General features: G+C 38.0%; 1 protein-coding gene across 16 annotated transcripts in view; it reads left to right on the top strand.

The window, feature by feature from the left end:
• The window catches only part of SRPK2 (SRSF protein kinase 2), a 317,158-nt gene that overhangs the window by 65,858 nt on the left and 227,255 nt on the right, over positions 1-24,045 (top strand). The window lies entirely within an intron of this gene.

Genomic DNA, 24,045 nt, shown 5'->3' with positions numbered 1-24,045 from the left:
TTTTAAACTGTTCACTCTAAAGGCAAGAAACACTATTCCCTATGTTCTGTGTTAGTATGTAGCATCTTGTACAATTCTGTGCCGAGTAAGTTACATAGTAAGTAACTAAGAAGAAAGACTTCATTGTGCTTGATATTCTGAACAGTGCCAGTATTATAATTTTATTTGCATTAAGAATCAGTCCTTGAAAAAGTAAAATATTGCCTGCAATGTCTCAAATAGGAAATATGGGTAGGTGTTTCAGAGAAATTTCTGTGCAGTTGCCTTGTGGTTTGAAGTTTGAAATGGGAGGAAGTCATTTGCTGCGTGACCTTTCCTAACTCTGGTGGTGGTAATGCAGACTTAAATATTTATCACTGCTTGCATTCACAGAAGACTTCACCTCCATTTGTTTTTGCATTTTGTTTACAGAAATTTTAGTGAATACCTTTTGCTAGTGTTTTACTCCAGCATAAAATTCAGTCTTTATGTAGATGTGCATTCGTACTGTTTCTTTTCATAGGTCATTTTTGACCTAGTGTTTTTTTTCTCCAGCTGCATTCAGGCTATGAGCCAGGGAGACAAGTTGTTAAGAGGGGGACCATTTAGTTGGGGAGAGCATTCCTGGCTGAGGTGGAGATGCATAAACTAGCAGATGAGACATCTGCAAACTTGAGAAAAAAAATTGAGGTAAAATTCACACATCATAAAAGTAACCTTTTAAAAGTGAAAAGTTTAGTGGCAATTAGTACATTTACAAAGTTGTGCAGCCACCACTTCTACCTAGTTCCAAAACATTTCACGTTACCCCCAAAAGAAACCCCATACCCATTAAGCAGTGTTCCCCATTGTCCACTCTCCCCAACCCCTGGCTACCACCAGTCTGCATTATTGTGTCTGTGGGTTGCCTGTGCTGGATATTTTGTAGAGTGGCATCCCTCAGTGTGCAGCCTCGTGTGTTTGGCTGCTTTCACTTCACAGTATTTCTGAGGTTCATCCAGTTGTAGCATGAGTCAGTATGCCATTGCTTATTATGGCTGAATACTATTCCATTATATATGCCACAATTTGCTTATCCATTCATGCATTTTGGGGTTTCTACCTATTATGAATAGTGCTGCTCTGAACATATGTATATGTATTTGTTTGAGCACCAGTTTGCACTTTCCTTATTTACCTAGGGGTGCAACTGCTGCGTTCTATTGTAATTCTATGTTTAGCTTTTTGAGGAACTACCAAACTTTGCCCCAGAGGCTACACCATTTGATATTCCCTCCAATAATGTATAAAGGCTTCTCCACATTTTTGACATGTCCTTTCTCTTTTTCTTTTTCTTTTCTTTTTAAAAGTTATAGCCATCTTTGTGAATGTGAATTGATACCTCATTGTGGATTTTACTTGCATATCCTGATGATTAATGGAGTTGAACATCTTTTCATGTGCTTGTTGGTCACTTGGATGTCTTTGCATAAATGTCTGTTCAAGTCCTTTCCTCAGTGTTTAATCAGATTATCTTTTTGTTGCATTGTGTTTGTTCCCTTAGGTACTTGGCCCTTATTGTTATATGATTTGTTAGTATTTTTTCTTCTGTAGGTTGTCTTTCCCTTTCTTGATAATGTCCTTTGATGCAGAAAGTTTTTAATTTTGGAGTCTAGTTAATTTATTTTTTCTGTTGTCACATGTGCTTTTGTTTATGTAATCTAAGAATCTCTTGCCAGATTCTTTACCCCTGTGTTTTATTCTAAGAGTTTTATGTTTTTAAAAGCTGTTGTCCTTAGATTATTGATCCATTTTTGAATTAATTTTTGTGTATGGTGTGAGGTGGGGATGCAACTTGTTTCGTGGGGTGTGGATATCCAGTTGCCGCATCATCATTTATTGATGAGATTCTTTGTTCTCTATTGAATGGTATTGATACGCAAACTTTTACTTCTGTGTAAATAATGGGTTTATTTGGAATTCACTTCTCAGGCAGAGCTGTTTGAGAAGGTATTTGAGGGTCACAGTGTGGCTTCTGATGGTAAATAGGAATTTGTCACTTGAATGCAAAATTAGTGTTATAAATATAACTTTATTTTAGATAGTTAAGTTAGTACTGATTGTATTTTTGACTTTGAGTCCACTTAGGTATTTAGTTTGTCCTGTTGTGTTTTTTTAAATTTTTAAATTTTGATATCATTAATGTACAATTACTTGAACAACATTATGGTTACTAGACTCCTCACATTATCAAGTCCCCCCCACATACCCCATTACAGTCGCTGTCCATCAGTGTAGTAAGATGCTGTAAAATCATAACTTGTCTTCTCTGTATATACTGCCTTTCCCATGACCCCCACACCTACATTATTTGAGCTAATCTTAATGCCCCTTTTCCCCCTTACCCTTCCCTTCCCACCCACGCTCGCCAGTCCCTTTCCCCTTGGTAACTGTTAGTCCATTTTTGGGTTCAGTGAGTCTGCTGCTGTTTTGTTCCTTCAGTTTTTCTTTGTTCTTATACTCCACAGATGAGTGAAATCATTTGGTGCTTGTCTTTCTCCGCCTGGCTTATTTCACTGAGCATAATAACCTCTAGCTCCATCCATGTTGTTGCAAATGGTAGGATTTGTTTTCTTCTTATGGCTGAATAATATTCCATTGTGTATATGTACCACATCTTTTTTATTCATTCATCTACTGATGGACACTTAGGTTGCTTCCATTTCTTGGCTATTGTAAATAGTGCTGCGATAAACATAGGGGTGCATATGTGTTTTTCAAACTGGGTTCCTGTATTCTTATGGTAAATTCCTAGGAGTGGAATTCTTGGGTCAAAAGGTATTTCTATTTTGAGTTTTTTGAGGAACCTCCATACTGCTTTCCACAATGGTTTAATAAGTTTACATTCCCACCAGCAGTGTAGGAGGGTTTCCCTTTCTCTACATCCTTGCGAACATTTGTTGTTTGTCTTTTGGATGGTGGCAGTCCTAACTGGTGTGAGGTGATACCTCATTGTGGTTTTAATTTGCATTTCTCTGATGATTAGCGATGTGGAGCATCTTTTCATGTGCCTGTTGGCCACCTGAATTTCTTCTTTGGAGCAGTGTCTGTTCAGCTCCTCTGCCCATTTTTAAATTGGATGATTTGCTTTTTGTTTGTTGAGGTGCATGAGCTCTTTATATAATTTGGATGTCAACCCCTTACTGGATATGTCATTTATGAATATATTCTCCCATACTGTAGGATGCCTTTTTGTTCTATTGATGGTGTCCTTTGCTGTACAGAAGCTTTTCAGCTTGATATAGTCCCACTTGTTCATTTTTGCTTTTGTTTCCCTTGCCTGGGGAGATATGTTCATGAAGAAGTTGCTCATATTTATGTCCAAGAGATTTTTGCCTGTGTTTTTTTCTAAGAGTTTTATGGTTTCATGACTTACATTCATTCAGGTCTTTGATTCATTTGGAATTTGAATTTACTTTTGTGTATGGGGTTAGACAGTGCTCCAGTTTCATTCTCTTGCATGTAGCTGTCCAGTTTTGCCAACACCAACTGTTGAAGAGGCTGTCATTTCCCCATTCTATGTCCATGGCTCCTTTATTGTATATTAGTTGACCATATATGTTTGGTTTAATGTCTGGAGTCTCTATTCTGTTCCACTGGTCTGTGGATATATTCTTGTGCCAGTACCAAATTGTCTTGATTACTGCGGCGTTGTAGTAGAGCTTGAATTTGGGGAGCGAGATCCTCCCTACTTTATATTCTTCCTTCTCAGGATTGCTTTGGCTATCTGGGGTCTTTGGTGTTTCCATATGAATTTTTGAACTATTTGTTCCAGTTTGTTGAAGAATGCTGTAGGTATTTTGATAGGGATTGCATTGAATCTGTAGATTGCTTAGGCAGGATGGCCATTTTGACAATATTAATTCTTACTAGCCAAGAGCATGGGATGAATTTCCATTTATTAGTGTCCTCTTTAATTTCTCTTAAGAGTGTCCCATAGTTTTCAGGATATAGGTCTTTCACTTCCTTGGTTAGGTTTATTCCTAAGTATTTTATTCTTTTTGATGCAATTGTTTTCTTGATTTCTCTTCCTGCAATTTTATCATTAGTGTATAGGAATGCAACAGATTTCTGCGTATTAATTTTGTATCCTGCAACTTTGCTGAATTCAGATATTAGATCTAGTAGTTTTGGAGTGGATTCTTTAGGTTTTTTTATGCACAGTATCATGTCATGTCATCTGCAAACAGGGGACAGTTTAACTTCTTCCTTGCCAATCTGGATGCCTTTTATTTCTTTGTGTTGTCTGATTGCCGTGGCTAGGACCTCCAGTACTATGTTGAGTAGAAGTGGGGAGAGTGGGCATTCCTGTCTTATTCCCGATCTTAAAGGACTAGCTTTCAGCTTTTTGCTGTTAAGTATAGTGTTGGCTGTGGGTTAGTCATATATGGCCTTTATGATGTTGAGGTACTTGCCCTCTATACCCATTTTGTTGAGAGTTTTTATCAAGAATGGATGTTGAATTTTGTCGAATGCTTTTTCAGCATCTATGGAGATGATCATGTGTTTTTTTTTCCTTGTTTTTGTTGGTTTGGTGGATGATGTTGATGGATTTTCGAATGTTGTACCATCCTTGCATCCCTGGGATGAATCCCACTTGATCATGATGGATGATCTCTTTGATGTATTTTTGAATTTGGTTTGCTAATATTTTGTTGAGTATTTTTGCATCTATGTTCATCAGGGATATTGGTCTGTAATTTTCTTTTTTTGTGGTGTCTTTGCCTGGTTTTGGTATTAGAGTGATGTTGGCCTCATAGAATGAGTTTGGGAGTATTCCCTCCTCTTCTACTTTTTGGAAAACTTTAAGGAGGATGGGTATTAGTGCTTCACTAAGTGTTTGATAAAATTCTGCAGTGAAATCTTCTGATCCAGGGATTTTGTTCTTAGGTAGGTTTTTGATACCAGTTCAATGTAGTTACTGGTAATGGGTCTGTTCAGATTTTCTGTTTCTTCCTTGGTCAGCCTTGGAAGATTGTATTTTTCTAGGAAGTTTTCCATTTCTTGTAGGTTATCCAGTTTGTTAGCATATAATTTTTCACAGTATTCTCTAATCTTTGTGTATCTATGGTGTCTGTAGTGATTTGTCCTTTCTCATTTCTGATTCTGTTTATGTGTGTAGACTCTCTTTTTTTCTTGGTAAGTCTGGCTAGGGGTTTATCTATTTTATTTTCTCAACCAGCTTTTGCTTTCATTAATTCTTTCTCCTGTTTTATTCTTCTCAATTTTATTTATTTCTACTTTAATCTTTATTTTGTCTCTCCTTCTGCTGACTTTGGGCCTCATTTGTTCTTCCTTTTCTAGTTTCATTAATTGTGAGTTTAGACCATTCATTTGGGAGTGTTCTTCTTTCTTGAGGTAGGCCTGTATTGCAGTATATTTCCCTCTTAGCACGGCCTTTGCTGTGTCCCACAGATTTTGTGTTGTTGAATCGTTGTCATTTGTCTCCATTTATGGCTTGATCTCTGTTTTTATTTGGTCATTGATCCATTGATTATTTAGGAGCATGTTATTAAGCCTCCATGTGTTTGTGGGCTTTTTCATTTTCTTTGTGTAATTTATTTCTAGTTTCATACCTTTGTGGTCTGAGAAGCTGGATGGTACAATTTCAGTCTTTTTGAATTTACTGAGGCTCTTTTTGTGGCCTAGTATATGATCTATTCTTGAAAATGTTCCATGTACACTTGAGAAGAATGTGTATCCTGTTGCTTTTGGATGGAGTTCTGTAGATGTCCGTTGGGTCCATCTATTCTAATACGTTGTTCAGTGCCTCTATCTCTTTACTTATTTTCTGTCTGGTTGGTCTGTCCTTTGGAGTGAGTGGTGTGTTGAAGTCTCCTAAAATGAATGCTTTGCATTCTATTTCCCCCTTTAATTCTGTTATTATTTGTTTCACATATGTAGGGGATCGTGTGTTGGGTGCATAGATATTTATAATAGTTATATCCTCTTGTTGGACTGACACCTTTATCATTATGTAATGTCCTTCTTTGTCTCTTGTGACTTTCTTTGTTTTGAAGTCTATTTTGTCTGATACAAGTACTGCAACTCCTGCTTTTTTCTCCCTGTTAGTTGCATGAAGTATCTTTTTCCATCCCTTTCCTTTCAATCTGTGTATGTCTTTGGGTTTGAAGTCTCTTGTAGGCAGCATATAGATGGGTCTTGTTTTTTAATCCATTCAGTGACTCTCTGTCTTTTGATTGGTGCATTCAGACCATTTACATTTAGGGTAGTTATCAATAGGTATGTACTTATTGCCATTGCAGGCTTTAGATTCATGGTTACCAAAGGTTCAGGGTAATTCCCTTACTATCTCATAGTCTAATTTAACTCACTTTGTGTGCTATTACAAACACAACCTAAAGGTTCTCTCTTAATTTTTTTCCTTCTTTTTCTTCCTCCTCCATTCTTTGTATGTTATTCATATTCTGTGCTCTTTGTCTATCTCTTCGGTGACATCTATTTAGCCTTAGGAACACTTTCATCTATAGGAGTCCCTCCAAAATGCACTGTAGAGGTGGTTTGTGGGAGGTAAATTCTCTCAACTTTTTCTTATCTGAAAATTGTTTAATCCCTCCTTCAAATTTAAATGGTAACCTTGCTGGGTATAGTATTCTTGGTTCAAGGCCTTTCTGCTTCATTGCATTAAATATATCTTGCCACTTCCTTCTGTCCTGTAGGGTTTCTATTGAGAAGTCTGATGATAGCCTGCTGGGTTTTCCTTTATATGTGATCTTTTTTCTCTCTCTAGCTGCTTTAAAGTCTGTCTTTGTCCTTGATCTTTGCCATTTTAATCATTGTATGTCTTGATGTTGTCTTCCTTGGGTCCTTTGTGTTGGGAGATCTGTGCACCTCCATGGCTTGAGAGATGATCTCCTTCTCCAAATAGGGGAAGTTTTCAGCAATTACCTCCTCAATGACACTTTCTATCCTTTTCTCTCTCTCTTCTTCTACTGGTATCCCTATAATACGAATATTGTTCCGTTTGGAATCATCACACAATTCTCTCAGTATTCTTTCATTCTTAGAGATTCTTTTTTCTCTTTGTGCCTCAGCCTCTTTGTATTCCTCTTCTCTAATTTCTGTTCCATTTACTGTCTCTTCTGCTATATCTAATCTGCTTTTAAATCCCTCCATTGTGTGTTTCATTTCAGATATGGAATTTCTTAGTAATTGAATCTCCGACTTAAATTCATTCCTGAGTTCTTGAATATTTTTCTATATCTGCATAAGCATGTTTATGATTTTTATTTTGAACTCTCTTCCAGGCAGATTGGTGAGTTCAGTTTCATTTGACCCTTTTTTTGGGGTTTGTGAGATTTTGGTCTGAACCTTGTTCTTTTGACATTTCATATTTGTGTAGTGCTCATTAGTGCCCAGAAGCTCCAGTCTCTGGAGCCGCTCAGCCCATAGAGTGAGGCTGGGATTCGTAGGGGAGTGGAGCTTGTAGTAGGGGGAGGAAATAACTGTTTCCTGTTCCCGTCTGCCGTGCCTGTCTCCAGTGTCAAAGCCAGTGGGCCAAGCACACAGGTGTAAGTCTCTGTGCTTTTTGTCTCTAGCTGTTGTAGGCAGGGCCTCCCTCTGCCTGGCCTGATGCCAGCACAGTGACTGCAGGTTTGTGAACTGGTGCCTGCAGGCTTGGAGGAAGGCACTGCAGGCTGATTGTCACAGTGGGGGGCCTCGGAGCTGAGCAGGCAGCCAGGGGGTTGGAGTGCCTGAACTTCCTCAGTGTTCCCAACCAGCTGGGTAGAGTGTACCCAGACAACCTTGTCCAGCTCTCCCCTTCCCCACGCAGCAAGCTCTGCGCAAACCCCGCCCCTTCAGCAGCCCTCTGGCTGCTAGGAAGCCTCTCAGACCGCCTGCCTTTTCCTTCTTCCAGAGTGGTCAGTTGTGGATCCCGTCCTCCACAAATGGCCGCAATCTGTCTCTCAGGCACTCCACCTGTCTGAGCTTCCCAACGTCCAGAGCACCACACAGTGTAGGTTTCTGCTGCCAAAGCAGACCTCCAGGGCTCCAGGGCTCTAGGCCTCCACCCGCTCCCCCGCTCCGTTTCTCTTCCTCCGGTGAGCTGGGGTGGGGGAAGGGCCTGGGTCCCGCCTGATTAAGGGTTTAGTACTTACCCTGTTTCATGAGGTCTGTGGGCAGTCTGGTTCTGCCTTCTTTCTTGTTGCTGTTTTAGGGTTAGTTGTATCAATTAACTACATTTTCATACCATCTGTCATTTTGGGAGGAATTCTCCGTCTCACCTCTCACGCCGCCATCTTGAATCTGTCCTGTTGTATTACTATTTAGTTTAGTACTGTGGAAGTGGGCTTACGGAATTGCCTTTTCTGAAAACTTACCTTATTCTCAAGGAAATTATTCATTTAAAAGAGAAACACTAAATAAATTATATTGATGAATTTGCTTTATACTTTAACATAAACGTTTTGTACATAAAACTCTTCGTTTACCCTCTTCCAAATAATTTAATTGGCAAAATTTTTGTGTTGGAGGAATTAACAGAATTAAGGTGAGAGGTGATGATCAAAACACAGGCATTAGCTTCCAAGGTTTATTCTTGTACCTTGTTTGTGTGATTCTGCATTGAGAGAGAGAATGAGAGAATGAGAATATATGTGTGTTTCTTTTAAAGCAGGGTCCTGTTTTATTCTTTTGAATATTAATCTTAAATACAGCAAAACCAACCTACATACAATACTGCAACTAAAAAAGAAAACATAACTAAAGATTTGATGAACTGGATTACTAGAAAAACACACTTGATTATTTGGAAAAATAACTGAAAGAAAAATTAAATTATATTATTTTCCATTTCCTGGATTAAATTTAAGATTGAATATTGAAACTGAAAACTGAAGCTTGTTCAACCTAATCATTAATATGTTTCTTAAACAAGTTTTTAAGAATGTAGAAGAGACAGAGAGGAAGGTAATTTTAAGCTTTTATATTGCCAATGGATGTTAAAAAAACGTTCATATAACCATAATTATCTAGAGACTATTGTACTCAAATCCCTGTATTTTTAGTGACTTATGTTTATTAGTAGATAAGTCTACTTTGATTGTAACTCTTTACTGTATTGGAAAGGAATTTGTAGTGATGAAAAATTGTGTCTTCAATTAGCATGTGCAGAATTTTAAAATAGTATATAACATTTTCACAGACATTAGAGATGTAAAGGGTGATATTGTCACCATTGTTTTTCTTAACTGACTTCTAATCAGTTTTGAAATATTGAGTAAAAGAAGCAGTTTTTTATATGTGACATTTCATTTCCACTTTTTCTGGATTTGTGTTTGTTTCAGTTGAGATGTGACTCCTTGGTTTAGTTGAATATTGCCTTGTTTTGTTTTAAAATGTGGATTTTACTTATGCATGTAAATTAATGTTTTATAAATAGACTTGTGATCATCTGATTTATGACTGTCTTTGGAGTACAGTAGTTAAGAACCAGATGTGGAAATAATGATAACCTCACTGCTTTCCAATGCCAGGATTTTATACCAGGGTCTAGTGGCAGAGGCTGATGATATTATCCTTGAACCCAGAAATTGCATGCATTCTGTAGTGTTTGGGTTCAGTTTTCTTAAGAGTTAGAGCTCATTTTCAAAGGAGTTGAGGGGAGCATGTCTCAAAAAAGGTTAATCAAACTAGTGCATTGACTTCTGAAGGGCACACTAAAAGTTCTTTGCTATTAAAGCTGTGACAGAAGGAACATAAAAGGCTCAAGTAACATTTCCTATTATTCAAATATTTTTAATTAAGGAACTTGGTAGTGGTATATCTGTTAGGCTGGAGGAAGGAAAAACAAGGACATGCAAACAGAACAGAGAGATACCATAAAAGGAGAACAGACCAGACCCAAGGTCCGTGCCTTATATGGAAAGGGGACAGCTCTTTCTGAATTCCATCCTTCTGATGTGCCAACTAAGACCCGGATGTCAGCCTCCTTCCTCTTGGAAGGAAAAAAGTTTCCAGTTGTCTATTATGTCACCTTTAGCCAATCATACCTCTCCATGCCCCGTAGGATAGCTTGCCCACTCCTCCCCTCCTAACCCCTTATAAGCCCCCACCTCCCTGACCGGGTGTGACTTCCCCAGCTTGTAATACTCAGACCAAGGAACATCACCCGGGAATTGCACTCAAATAAACTGCTTGGCCCTTTGTTGCCTCTCATCGCCTGCTGATTTTGGCTAGAATTTATCTTACAATATCGATTGTGGTTTTTCACTGTTTTACTCTCAGAAATCTTCTAGACTCTTAAAAACTACTGAGGAAACCAAGGAGCTTTTTTATATGGTTTATAACTATTGATAGTTATTGTATCAAATTAAAATTGAGAAATTTGAGAAATGTTAATTTATTTAAAACAATAGTAAATACATTGCATGTTAACATAAACAGTATATTTTTATATGAAAAAATAATGTTTTTCAAAAAAAAGAATGACACATATAGTTTTATAAATCTCTTTAATGTCAGGCTTAATAGAAGCTAGACTCTTGTATATGCTCCAGTTTTCAATCTGTCACAGGGTTATTTTGGCTGAAATACATTTTAAAAATCCTTAAATTCAGCCTGTGTCCTTGCATCACTTGTTTTCTTTAAAGCAGCAGCTTCATTTCATTCATTTTTGAAAGTATGCCTGCCAGGTACCAAGTTTGAATAGCTATGGTTTGTCTGTCAGTCAAGTAAGAAAGGTGTTCTCTGAAAAAAGGGACTCGTTCTGCTCTCAACTGAAAGAATTGCAGTAGTGTTTTTCCTTGAGACATACATTGTATGTAGTAAAAGTGCTTCCATTTTATCAGACTGAGTATGTCCTCCAGGTGAGATTTAATAAAACTAATGTGTTTTACTTTCTCGTCAAGAACACTTCAGTGAAGCTAGCAGTATCTTAGCTGCAAATCCTTGTCGATGCAGACTGCAGTGCTGTTTGGGATACTGCCCTCACCTATGCAGAGGTGCCAGCACGGTGACCCACCATTGCTTTTACACTGTCAGTGCAAATGTCAGCACAGTGAAAAAGGTAAATCATATCTTCTGTCATGAAAATAGTTTTATCTGGATTCTTTGGGAATTGCTGGGAGGGATGGACACTCCCACTATTGAATTGCTGTGCAGCTCTTCCTCCAGAAAAAAAAGAATCAAGAGTCTACTTTTTTGGTATCATGGTGAAGACAAGGGAACAAACATTTATTTTTCCTATGATTCGTTCTCATTTAAGGCTCTCAACTGCCCTGATGTTGTTCTCCCTCATTTGCAGATGAGATAAACAGATCCTTAGAGGTTCAATAGCTTGCCTAAGGTCAGAGGACTAGTAAGTAGAAGCTTGTGGGCTGGAACTAAACTGTGGGTGAAATCAAAGTCCATGCACTCTTCCCCCACAAGCCACAGCTGCCTAGGATGGATGCTACAGGTCCTTGAATGAGGACAGTCTCTTCAAAGGTCAGGTTAACTGTTGCCTGCCTGTGTCCTCACATCTTTTTTCCCTATCTTGTCATTAACCTTTTGTTATTAAGAGCAATAGGAATCTTCATTAGAAACATGGAAACTACTGATGTTTACTTGATCTTTGATCTCATTTGTAAAATTTTGGAGTAAGGTAAAAGAAGAAAATATCGCCAAAGCTAGAAGTCAGGAATGTAGTTTATCTGGTGGACTCCCTGGTTTTTGGAATTACAGTTGACCCTTGAGTAATGCAAGGGTCAGAGGTGCTGACCCTGTGGCAGTTGAAAATCTGTGTAAAGCTTTTTGACTCCCCTAAAACTTAACCGCTAATAGCCTACTATTGATTTATGGTAGTAAGTGATAACATAGATTAGTATCTACATATATTTTATGCATTCATGACATACCTTTTTCTTGATTATTCAGATTTTCCAAGCTTTGCAGTTGTGTATTTTTTCAAATTGTTGCAGATATCCAAAAATTTTTCCAGTGTACTTATTGAAAAAAATCTATGTATAAGTGACTCATGCAATTCAAACTTGTGGGGTTGTTTAAGGGTCAGTTGTACTTGAACTAGTTTGCTGTTGGAGAAAAAGTAGTACAAGTGAATAAATACTCTGCTTTACCTAGTCCTCAGAGAGTCTGGATTGAATAGTAGATAGACCACAAAAGTCAGTGCTACTTTCCAGTCCTTTCTGAAAGGTAATTTGAGAAATAGTTTCCATTGTTTTAAAGAACTCTTTCCCTTCAAGTTAAAAGGCACACTGTAAAGATTACCTAACAGGTGTCTTTTCACTTAGTACACCATTTTGCATTGTGTTAAAAGGCTGGGGTTTTCAAAAGTAATTTCAGAAAATCTTTAGTTACTAAGAACTATAATTTATCCAGGGGTTAGGAGGAAATCGAACATAGGATCTCAGAATTAACAAAATTTACTGTGCAGTATGTTAGTTATGCCAAATAGAGTTAATCTAGATTTTTATTATTTGTGTGTTCACTGAGTGAGAATGTTTCTAGTCTTGCCCAAAAGAATGAGAATACATTTAATATTTATGATCAATGTGTATGACATAATACAACAAGGGAGTTTAGAGATTATCTAATCAAGTGGTTTTGAAACTTTAAAACAGTGGAACCTTTACTTAAACTGAAATTGTATCCAGGAGTCCTGTATTCAAAGCATGAAAGGCAGATGATTGAAATGAGAGTTGTGGGTCTGGAATTCTCATGCTTGTTTGGCAGATTTTGTGTGCTACTGCTGTGAGCCCTTGGTTTATAGTAATAAATAGTACTGACATGTATTGAGTGTTCATTCTGGGCCAGGTACTACAGCACTTCACATGCATAATTTCACAGTTTGAAAACCACTCAGTTTAGTTCAGCTTGTGAATTTTTCTCTGAAGAAATAGTCCAGAGAGCTTAAAAGAGTTGCCAAGAGTCTTCAGTAGAGTTAGTGTTATTAGAATCCTTTTAGTCAGTTTAGATACGGGTATGTGTGTGTGTTCTGTTATTTTTCCAGATATGAAAATAATATCTGTTCATTGCCCACCTCTACCAAATGTGAATTTACAAAAGAATATAAAAGCTTAGAAAGAAATGCTTCACTAACTAGGAATCCATTATATTTTGGTACTGATCTTTCTGGTCTCCTTTATAAATGTTTCTTTATTAGAAAATTGATATACTCACCATGGCATTTTGTTATCGTACCATGTTTTTTAACCTTAAGAAGGCTAGTAATATATTCTAAAGCATGTTCCTTTTTTTCTAAATATTCTTTGTGTGAATGAGTGCTTAAAAAATTTTACTGAATTTCAACAGTTTGTTTAATGTTTTCCATTGGTGGACATCTACATTTGCAGGGTTTTTGTTGTTTGGGTGTTTTTTTTTGCTATTATATTTAATGTTGTAATGAGCATAAAATATCTGGAACATGAACTTCTGGATTTCAAATTACTGAACCACCAGGTGTTTTAAAAATATATTTGGAAACATTTCCAAGTTGATCCTTAGGAGGTTTGCCAGTTTATACTTTCACAAGTTGTGTTATTAAACTCTTGTGAATTCTGGATGATACAGTTAAAACAATTATTTTAATTTACATTTGATTATAAATGGGGTCAGACTTTCTCTCTTTACATTTATTAGCTGTTTCTATCTTTTTCATTTATAAATTTCCAGATTCTTCACTTTGTCAGTTTTTCTATTTGAATGTTTTTTCTCTTTTTAAAAAATCAAAGTTCAGGAAACACACTTCCATGGGACTCTACTCTGCATCTTCTCCCACCCCCACAATCCCTGTCATACCTGTTGCCTTTTATTACATAGGTTGAAAAATATCATTAACTTTTGGCAGAAGTTTCAACTTTTTTATCTTTCAATATATATAATGTCTGACTACCCCTTCTTTTGTAATGTTATCTATCACTCATGACCATTGTCTACCATCCATTAATTTAATTCATTAGGTGTTGCAAAATGTTGATATTGCAGTTTTATCATTCCTCCTTTTCTTTATTCATTTCCTGGACTGTTTTGTAAAGAGAAGCTTCCCCATATCAACTGTTTGATACTTTAGGTGTAGTTTGGATAGGAAAGTCAGTATGCATGCTTGATTCTTTCCTTAATTAGCAGATTCAGAATAGTTTATTTACTAGCTTCTTCTAAAATGATTTTCAAAAAAATTCCAGATTTAAACATGTTTGTGTCCTAGGATCAGAAGGAGAACCTTCAGTCCTACTAAGTTACAGGGCTGGGGCCACCTCAGGTCTTGTTTTCAAAGACCACATGCGCTCTGTGGAGTTGAGCCACATATTCTGAGATGCCTAGAAGAGAGGGGAGGCTCATTGCAGATTTCTGGGGAGTATTGTTAATTAATTTGTTACTGATCAGCTCAACAAGTATTTGATTGGCTGTATCTTCAATGTACTAAGGATATAGTAGTGATCATGAAATAAATAATTTCAGATAAATGCTCTGCAGTTAGTAAACAGTGATGATAGTGAGCAAATGAATGTACTAGCTTAGGCATCAGTGAACAGAATAGTTTTTAACTGTCGTGCACCTGGAGACTGTCAGATAGAAGTCTTGCCTTTTGTACCCTAAAAACAAACTGGGGATGCATTGAGTGGGGCTGTTATCTGAGTTTGTGGTAGAGAAGGAAACTCCTGAAGTAGTAGTTGAAAATGGAGCTCAGAAATGTCTGCCTAATGCTTTAGGACAGAACTAAATTCATTAAGATTTGGGAGGCAGTGCACTTTTAATTCTGCTAATTACATGTGATAAAAATTATTCTGTGGTTAAAATGGCCACAGAATGACTATAGTGAATCCTGCAGGGAAGAAAGCTCTTGGCTGTAAAGCCTCCAAACCTTCAATCATAGGGGCTTGTGGTATTCAAAGAAGCCACTCTTCTGGTTTCTTTCTGAATTTACTGGGGGTGGGAAGAGGAGTAAGGTGGCATCTACTCTTGGGAAAGAAAAATACCTCTTTTACAGATTTGGACATGTTAACATTTTGGTGGAAGTATTGATGCTAGGGTTCTTGTTTGTGGAGTCAAAGAATGAACTTAGTGAACAGTCAAGGTAGGAGAGCCAGGGAGAAGCTTTTATTTAGTACGGTGAGAGAACAGAGCTCCTGGCTGACGCCAGAAGGGGACAAGAGAGCCCGTCGTGGTGCGTTGTCTAGGGGATTTATATATGGTTGAGAGACAAAGAGCTAGGGGTGCAGACCCACCAGATGTTCTCTAAGTGTTTATCTTTGAAGAGATACTAAGTTTCTTACCAGTTTTCTGGACTATTTTGCAGAGTTAACATAAGAAATTTACTGCTCTCATTCTTTCCCAGAATAGCAGTTTCTTGGTTTGGGAGCATATCAGTAAGGCTGCTTGTCTTGCTGTCAAGGTGGGCTGAGTTATTGTCTGTTCGCTAAATAGTAAGTTAAAAATCTTCTTAACTTCTTGGGTGTTAAAATGCAGTCTTATCTTTAAGATGGGAATCCTTCCTGCCCTTCACTATGTTGTTTATTGCTGTTTATTGCCTGCTATATTAATTGCCCATGTTATATATTACATGATTAGGGACTGGAGGAGGAAAAGCAACATCTGGGTAAAGTTAAAGATAAACTGGGCCTTTTAGCAGGCCAAAGTAAACTTTACAATAGCCTCATTAAATTGACACAAACAGGACAAGGGCTATGCTGAGGCATTTTCTTATCTGGGGGATGTTTAAACATTCCAGGCCAAGTTACTCCTGGCTTTTTAATTTTAACTAATCTTCACTGAAGAATGCTTATATTCCTAGTTTGATATTTCACTTTATACAATTAATGTGACTCTGACTTTGCTTAATTGTTTAATACAGAGTTTTGGTAGGGGTCTTTTTCCAGAGGTCCTCACCCTACTCTGACCACACCCACGGTCCCTGTCTCAGTATCACTCAGTGAGCTTCAAAAATGCACACTGTAACTTGCAGCATGGAACCCGGGTCCTTGCTGCTTCTAACAAGGATTTCATCTCTCTGAGGTCGGAGATAGAACAGGATCAGTTTGGACAGTACCTGAATGGCCCAGTGAATGTTTAATGAGATGATTTTAACCTTGCCATCATGGCCAAAGTCTTTCCCTTTGTCTCCGCTGTGCAGTGGGGTTGTTCCTGTCAGGCCTTCCCCATGTAAAAGCAAAGCCAAATTCAAGAACTTTCTCCTTCCTGCCTCATCCTTTCCTTACTTCTCTCCTTCCCTTTATTGTCTCGGCAGAGATAACTGGGTGGGTACCTTTTGCAGCATTGATCGTTTTAGTTCCTATTTTGGGGGATGGGTTCACTGTTTGCTTTATAATTGTGCTGCTTAACTTGCATATATATATATACTATACATATTCTTTTGTATATAGCAGATACTATGTAATTCTAGAGAAAAGTCTCTTCATTCATATTCTCCAGGTTCATTTCTCATTGGCTTTTCTGCCTTTGACACCAGTTTTCTCCGTGTGTTTATAGTACGTGGGCCTACTGTGTATGTTTCCCCTGACAGCAGACAGGAGGAGACAAACAGTATGAGGCAGTGGAAAGATGAGTGAAGTCATAAGACATTTGTAAATTGAAGGTGATGGCTATTCTTTCTTCTGCTTGGGGTATTTGTGAGGCTCAAATTAGATGTACTTTGCAACTACAAAGGGCAGTGCAAATGAAAGGCACTTTTGGAGATCACAGCCCGTGGGGCTTTGACCTGCCCAGAGTAACACCAGCAGACCCGTGCAGACATCAGGATGTTACATTTCAGTGATTGAAAGCCCTCTAAAAGACATCGTGGGCTTCACTACCACTTGGCATGCTTTTTCTTTGTGATTCCTGCTTGTCTTGTGTAGTTCTCGTCTGCAGCCCCATCATGGTAACTAGAGACCAGAGCTGGGCGCCTGGGGCGTTCGTTCTGACCTGGGGACTTGCCTCCTTGGGTCTGCCTTTGCCGGGCCTTTTTCACTCTCCTTTTTTTATTTCTTGTTGCTCCTCTTTGAGCTTCTTGACTCTCACACCCAGTAGCTGGCCTTTTGTTTTCTTTGGGGAGTGAGAGCACTCTATCTCTGCCTCATCCAGAAGGAACAGAGTGTCTCCTAATCTGGGGCTTTTGATTATATTTTTGTGATTACCTGAAACAGTTTCTTCTTTCTCACTCTCCCTCTCTTATCTTCAGAGTGTTGGTTTTTTTCTCCCTCCTTTCTTTCTAACTCCTTCTCCAGCATCAGAGCACGTAGAACTTGTCAGTAACTAGGGCACCTCTCAAGCATAAGCAGCAGTGGAGATGAGAAGGCCGATGTCGTAGCTGGGCTCGCATTAGGGCCCAAGTTCAGCTGTACTGAGCCCAGGCTGCAACACAGGGGTACCAGCTGAGTGTCAGAGAGAAACTGCCCCCAGAGCAGAAGACTGGAATGGAGATTAGGGACAGCAGTGAGGTAAGGCTGTGGCAGCAGAAGGGACAGACTGGAGCAGCTGTGTGGTGAGTGGCGGTGGGGGCGGGGGGTTACTCACGGGGCAAGGTCCCTAAGGCCTGGGAAAGGCAAGCGCCTGTGTAGGCCTGAGTAGATCAGGGCACCCGGGGGCACACGCGCCAGAGCTTCTTATACACCGACCAGCCTACCTATTGCTGTGAACTCTAGTGAAAGGCAAAGAGAAGTGAAGAAAGTGTGTTAACTTAATAAAGAAAACTGGTACCTGCAGATAACTTATAAAAGTGGAAATGTGGCAAAATGCCATTTGACTAGTGCAGCTGCGACTTTGTTGTTTTAGGAGCAGCTTCTGACTTTAAAAAAGTTTTTCTTAAACTGAGATACTATTCATGTACTATAAAATTTGCCTATTAGATATATGTAATTTAGTGGGTTTTAATATATTATAAAACTGTGCCACTATCGCCTTTATCTCATTCTAGAACATTTTCATCACCCCATAAAGAAACCCAAACCCTTTAGAATGTGCTCCTCATTCTTTCCCCACAGCTTTTGGCAACTACCAGTCTACTTTCTGTCTGTATGAATTTACCTATCTTAGAAATACATACAATATGTGACCCTTTGTGTCTGGCTTCTTCATTAGGATAGCATTTTTAAGGTTCATCCACTTTGTAGCATATGTCAGTATTTCATTTCTGAACAATGAAAAAAAAAGTTGGCAAAATACACATAACATCCACCATCTCACCAGTTTTAGGTATACAGGTAAGTACAGTCACATTGCTGTGTAACCCATCTTCAGAATTCTTTTCATCTTGTAAAACTGAAGCTCTGTGTCCATTAAATACTTCCTCCCCATTACCTTCTTTCCCCAGACACTTGCAACCATTACTCTACTTTCTGTCTGTATAAATTTCACATCTCCAGGTACCTGATCTAGGTAGAGTTCTACAGTATTTGTCTTTTTGTGACTAAATTATTTCACTTACATAATATCCTTAAGGTTCCATATTGTAGCATGTGTAGCCTTCTCTTTTCATGGCTGAATAATATTCCATTGCTGCAATTTGTTCACCCATTGGTGCACGTTTGGGTTGTTTCCACATTTTGGCTATTGTGAATCTTGCTACTATGAACATTCATGTAAAATAATTTAAGTACCTGTTTTCGGTTCTTTGGGTACATAGGAGTGGAATATCTTGGGTCATGGGGTAATTTTGTGTTTAACTTTTTGAGGAACTGCCAAGTTATTTTTCACAGTGACTAAACCATTTTGCATTCCTATCAGCAATATACAAGGGTTCCAGTCACTGTACATCTTTACAACACTTATTTTCCATATTTTTGATGATCACCAGCCTAATGGGTGTGAAGGAGTATCTTGTGGTTTTTATTTGCATTCTCCTAATGACTAATGATGGTAAATGTCTTTTCATGTGCTTTTTGGCCATTTGCATATCTTCTTTGGAGAAATGGCTAGTCAGTTTCTTTGCTTGTCTTTTAATTGGGTTGTTTGTCTTTTGGTTGACTTGTAAGACGTTTTTATGTAATCTGAATAGTTAGACCCTTATCAGATAGGTGATTTACAAATTTTTTCCCCCATTCTATATATTCTTTCCACTTTCTTGATAATGTCCTTTGATGCACAGAATAGCTGTTCACTTCATTGCAGCCTTTACCTAGCTAAAGGAATTAAGAAGGAAGGGCCATACTGTGTGCAGGGCCAAGCCCCCTTTAGAGTGTGAATTCTCTGCTGGAAAAGAGAAGAGGGGCATCACATTCTGCCCTGTGCTGTGTATAAAGGTGGAAGCAATTGACACAAACATGGTGTCTTTATGAAAGTGGATTTGTCTTCTTAAACTGAGACATAATCTAGTTTTTTTTTGTTGTTCAGCTTTGTATTGTATTTTATTATTTATTTTATATTTTATTTTTTTTCATTCACCCTTATTATCGAGTCCCCCCGTACCCCATTGCATTCACCATCTATCAGTGTAGTAAGATGCCACAGAGTCCCTATATGTTTTCTCTGTGCCATACTGTCTTCCCCTTGACTGCCTGCACACCATGTGCACCAATCACAGTACCCCTCCATCCCATTCTCCCTCCCTCACCACCCACCCTCCATCACCCCTCCCCTTTTGTAACTGCTAGTCCCTTCTTGGAGTCTGTGAATCTGCTGCTATTCTGTTCCTTCAGTTTTGCTTCGTTGTTATACTCCACAAATGAGGAAAATCATTTGGTGTTTGTCTTTCTCTGCCTGACTTATTTTACTGACCATAATATCCTCTAGCTCCATCCATGTTGTTGCAAATGGTACGATTTGTTTCTTATGGCTGAATAGTATTCCATTGTGTATATGTACCACATCTTCTTTGTCCATACATCTGCTGATGGACTCTTAGTTTGCTTCCATTTCTTGGCTATTGTAAATAGTGCTGCGATAAACATAGGGGTGTGTATGTCTTTTTCAAACTGGGCTCCTGCATTCTTAGGGTAAATTCCTAGGAGTGGAATTCTTGGGTCAAATGGTATTTCTATTTTGAGTTTTTTGAGGAACCTCCGTACTGCTTTCCATAGTGGTTGAACTAATTCACATTCCCACCAGCAGTGTAGGAGGGTTCTCCTTTCTCCACATCCTCGCCAACATTTGTTGTTGTTTGTCTTTTGGATGGTGGCCATCCTTACTGGTGTGAGGTGCTGTCTCATTGTGGTTTTAATTAGCATTTCTCTGATGATTAGAGATGTGGATCATTTTTTCAAGTGTCTCTTGGCCATCTGAATTTCTTCTTTGGAGCAGTGTCTGTTCAGCTCCTCTGCCCATTTTTTAATTGGATGATTTGCTTTTTGTTTGTTGAGGTGCGCGAGCTCTTTATATATTTTGAATGTCAAGTCTTTATCGGATCTGTCATTTATGAATATATTCTCCCATACTGTAGGATGCCTTTTTGTTCTATTGATGGTGTCCTTTGCTGTACAGAAGCTTTTCAGCTTGATGTAGTCCCACTTGTTCATTTTTGCTTTTGTTTCCCTTGCCTGGGGAGATATGTTCATGAAGAAGTTGCTCATGTTTATGTCCAAGAGATTTTTGCCTATATTTTTTTCTAAGAGTTTTATGGTTTCATGACTTACATTCAGGTCTTTGATCCATTTCGAATTTACTTTGGTGTATGGGGTTAGACAGTGATCCAGTTGCATTCTCTTACATATAGCTGTCCAGTTTTGCCAACACCATCTGTTGAAGGGACTGTCATTTCCCCATTGTATGTCCATGGCTCCTTTATTGTATATTAATTGACCATGTACGTCTGGGTTAATGTCTGGAGTCTCTATTCTGTTCCACTGGTCTGTGGGTCTGTTCTTGTGCCTGTACCAATTTGTCTTTTTTGTAGTGGAGCTTGAAGTTGGGAAGCAAGATCCCCCCTGCTTTATTCTTCCTTCATAGTATTGCTTTGGCTATTTGGGGTCATTTATGGTTCGATATGAGTTTTTCGAAAACTATTTGATCCAGTTTGATGAAGAATGCTGTTGGTATTTTGATAGGAATTGCATTGAATCTGTAGATTGCTTTAGGCAGGATGGCCAGTTTGCCAATAGTAATTCTTCCTTGCCAAGAGCATGGGATGAGTTTCCATTTGTTAGTGTCCTCTTTAATTTCTCTTGAGAGTGTCGTGTAGTTTTCATAGTATAGGTCTTTCACTTCCTTGGTCAGGTTTATACCTAGATATTTTATTCTTTTTGATGCAATTGTGAATGCAATTTTTCCTGATTTCTCTTTCAGCTAGTTTGTTAGCGTATAGGAAAGCAACAGATTTCTGTGTATTAATTTGTATCCTGCTAGTCTGCTGAATTCAGATATTCTGGTAGTTTTGGAGTAGAGTCTTTAGGGTTTTTTATGTACAATATCATGTCATGTGTAAATAGTGACAATTGGACTTCTTTACCAATTTGGATTCCTTGTATTTCTTTGTTTTGTCTGATTGTCATTGCGAGGACCTCCAGTACTATGTTGAATAAAAGTGGGGAGAATGGGCATCCCTGTCTTGTTCCCGGTCTTAAGTGAAAACTTTCCAGCTTCTCGCTGTTCAGTATGATCTTCGCTGTGGGTTTGTCATGTATGGCCTTTATTATGTGAGGTACTTGCCCTCTATCCCCATTTTGTTGAGAGTTTTAATCATGAATGGATGTTTAATTTTGTCAAATGCTTTTTTGGCATCTATGTAGATGATCATGTGGTTTTTGTCCTTCTTTTTGTTGATGTGGTGGATGATGCTGATGGATTTTTCGAATGTTGTACCGTCCTTGCATCCGTGAGATGAATCCCACTTGATCATGGTTTATGATTCTCTTAATATATTTTTGAATTCTGTTTGCTAATATTTTGTTGAGTATTTTTGCATCTATGTTCATCAGGGATATTGGTCTGTAATTCTTTTTTTGTGGTGTCTTTGCCTGGTTTTGGTATTAGAGTGATGCTGGCTTCATAGAATGAGTTTGGAAGTATTCCCTTTTCTTCTATTTTTTGGAAAACTTTAAGAAGAATGGGTATTATGTCTTCTCTGTATGTCTGATAAAATTCAACAGTGAATCCATCTGGCCTGGGGATTTTGTTCTTGGGTAGTTCTTTATTACTGATTCAACTTCATTGCTGGTAATCAGTCTGTTTAGGTTTTCTGTTTCTTCCTTGGTCAATCTTGAAATGTTGTGTTTTTCTAGGAAGTTGTCCATTTCTTCTAGGTTTTCCATCTTTTTCATAGTATTCTCTAATAGTTCTTTGTATTTTTGTGGATCTGTCTTGATTTTTCCCTACTCAGTTCTGATTCTGTTTATGTGTGTAGATTCTCTTTTTCTCTTAATAAGTCTGGCTATGGGTTTATCTAGTTTGTTTATTTTCTCAAAGAACCAGCTCTTGGGTTTATTGTTTCTTTCTATTTTTTATTCTTCTCAATTTTATTTATTTCTTCTCTGATCTTTATTATGTCCTTCCTTCCACTGACTTTGGGCCTCATTTGTTCTTCTTTATCCAGTTTCTATAATTGTGACTTTAGACTATTCATTTGGGATTGTTGTTCCTTCTTTAAATAGGCCTGGATTGCTATATACTTTCCTCTTAGAACTGCCTTCGGTGCATCCCACAGAAGTTTGGGCTTTGTGCTGTTGTTGTCATTTGTCTCCATATATTGCTTGATCTCTATTTTAATTTGGTCATTGATCCATTGATTATTTAGGAGCATGTTGTTAAGCCTCCATGTGTTTGTGTGCCTTTTTGTTTTCTTCATATAATCTATTTCTAGTTTTATACATTTGTGGTCTGAGAGGTTGGTTGGTAGAATTTCAGTCTTTTTGAATTTACTGAGGCTCTTTTTGTGGCCTAGTATGTGGTGTATTCTGGAAAATGTTCCATGTGCACTTGAGAAGAATGTGTATCCTGCTGCTTTTGGGTGTAGAGTTCTGTAGATGTCTATTAGGACCATCAGTTCTAGTGTGTTGTTCAGTGCCTCTGTGTCCTTACTCATTTTCTGTCTGGTTGATCTGTCCTTTGGGGTAAGTGGTGTGTTGAAGTCTCCTAGAATGAATGCATTGCATTGTATTTCCTCCTTAATGCTGTTAGTATTTGTTTCAGTGCTTCTGTGTTGGGTGCATATGTATTTATAGTGGTTATATCCTCTTGCTGGACTGACCCCTTTATCATTATGTAATTTCCTTATTTTTCTCTTGTTACTTTCTTTGTTTTGAAGTCTGTTTTGTCTCATAGAAGTACTGCAACATCTGCTTTTTTCTCCCTATTGTTTCCATGAAATATCTTTTCCCATCCCTTCACTTTTAGTCTGTGTATATTTTTGTGTTTGAGGTGAGTCTCTTGTAAGCAGCATAAAGATGGGTCTTGTTTTTTTATCCGTTCTATTACTCTTGTGTCTTTTGATTGGTGCATTCAGTCTATTTACATTTAGGGTGATTATCGAAAGATGTGTACTTATTCCCATTGCAGGCTTTAGATTAGTGGTTACCAAAGGTTCCTGTATAGCTTCTTTACTATCTGACTGTCTAACTTATCTCTCTTTATTAAGCAATTATAAACACAGTATGATGATTCTTTATTTCTCTTCCTTCTTTCTGTTCCTCCTCCACTGTTTATATGTTAGGTGTTTTATTCTGTATTCTTCTGTTTCCTTTGACTGATTCTGTGGATAGCTGATTTTATTTGTCTTTAGTCAATATTTGGCTGGTCTCCTTTCTTTGTTGTGATTTTATTTTCTCTGGTGACATCTCTTTAGCCTTAGGAGTACTTCCATCTAGAGGAATCCATTTAAAATACACTGTAGAGGTGGTTTGTGGGAGGTAAATTCCTTCAACCTTTGCTTCTCTGGGAATTGTTTAATCCCTCCTTCAAATTTAAATGATAATCTTGCTGCATACAGTATTCGTCGTTCCATAGCCTCTTGTTTCATTGCATTAAATGTATCATGCCATTCCCTTCTGGCCTGTAAGGTTTCTATTAAGACGTCTGATGATATCCTGATCAGTTTTCCTTTGTATATGATCTTTTTTCTCTCTCTGGCTGTTTTTAATATCCTGTCCTTATCTTTGATCTTTGCCATTTTAAGTATTATATGTCTTGGTGTTGTCCTCCTTG

Source organism: Manis javanica, chromosome 6 (genome assembly GCF_040802235.1).
Source record: "Manis javanica isolate MJ-LG chromosome 6, MJ_LKY, whole genome shotgun sequence".
In the NCBI taxonomy this organism is placed as follows: domain Eukaryota; kingdom Metazoa; phylum Chordata; class Mammalia; order Pholidota; family Manidae; genus Manis; species Manis javanica.
The sequence above is the reverse complement of the archived record's forward strand: the minus strand, read 5'-3'. Positions and strand labels throughout refer to the sequence as shown.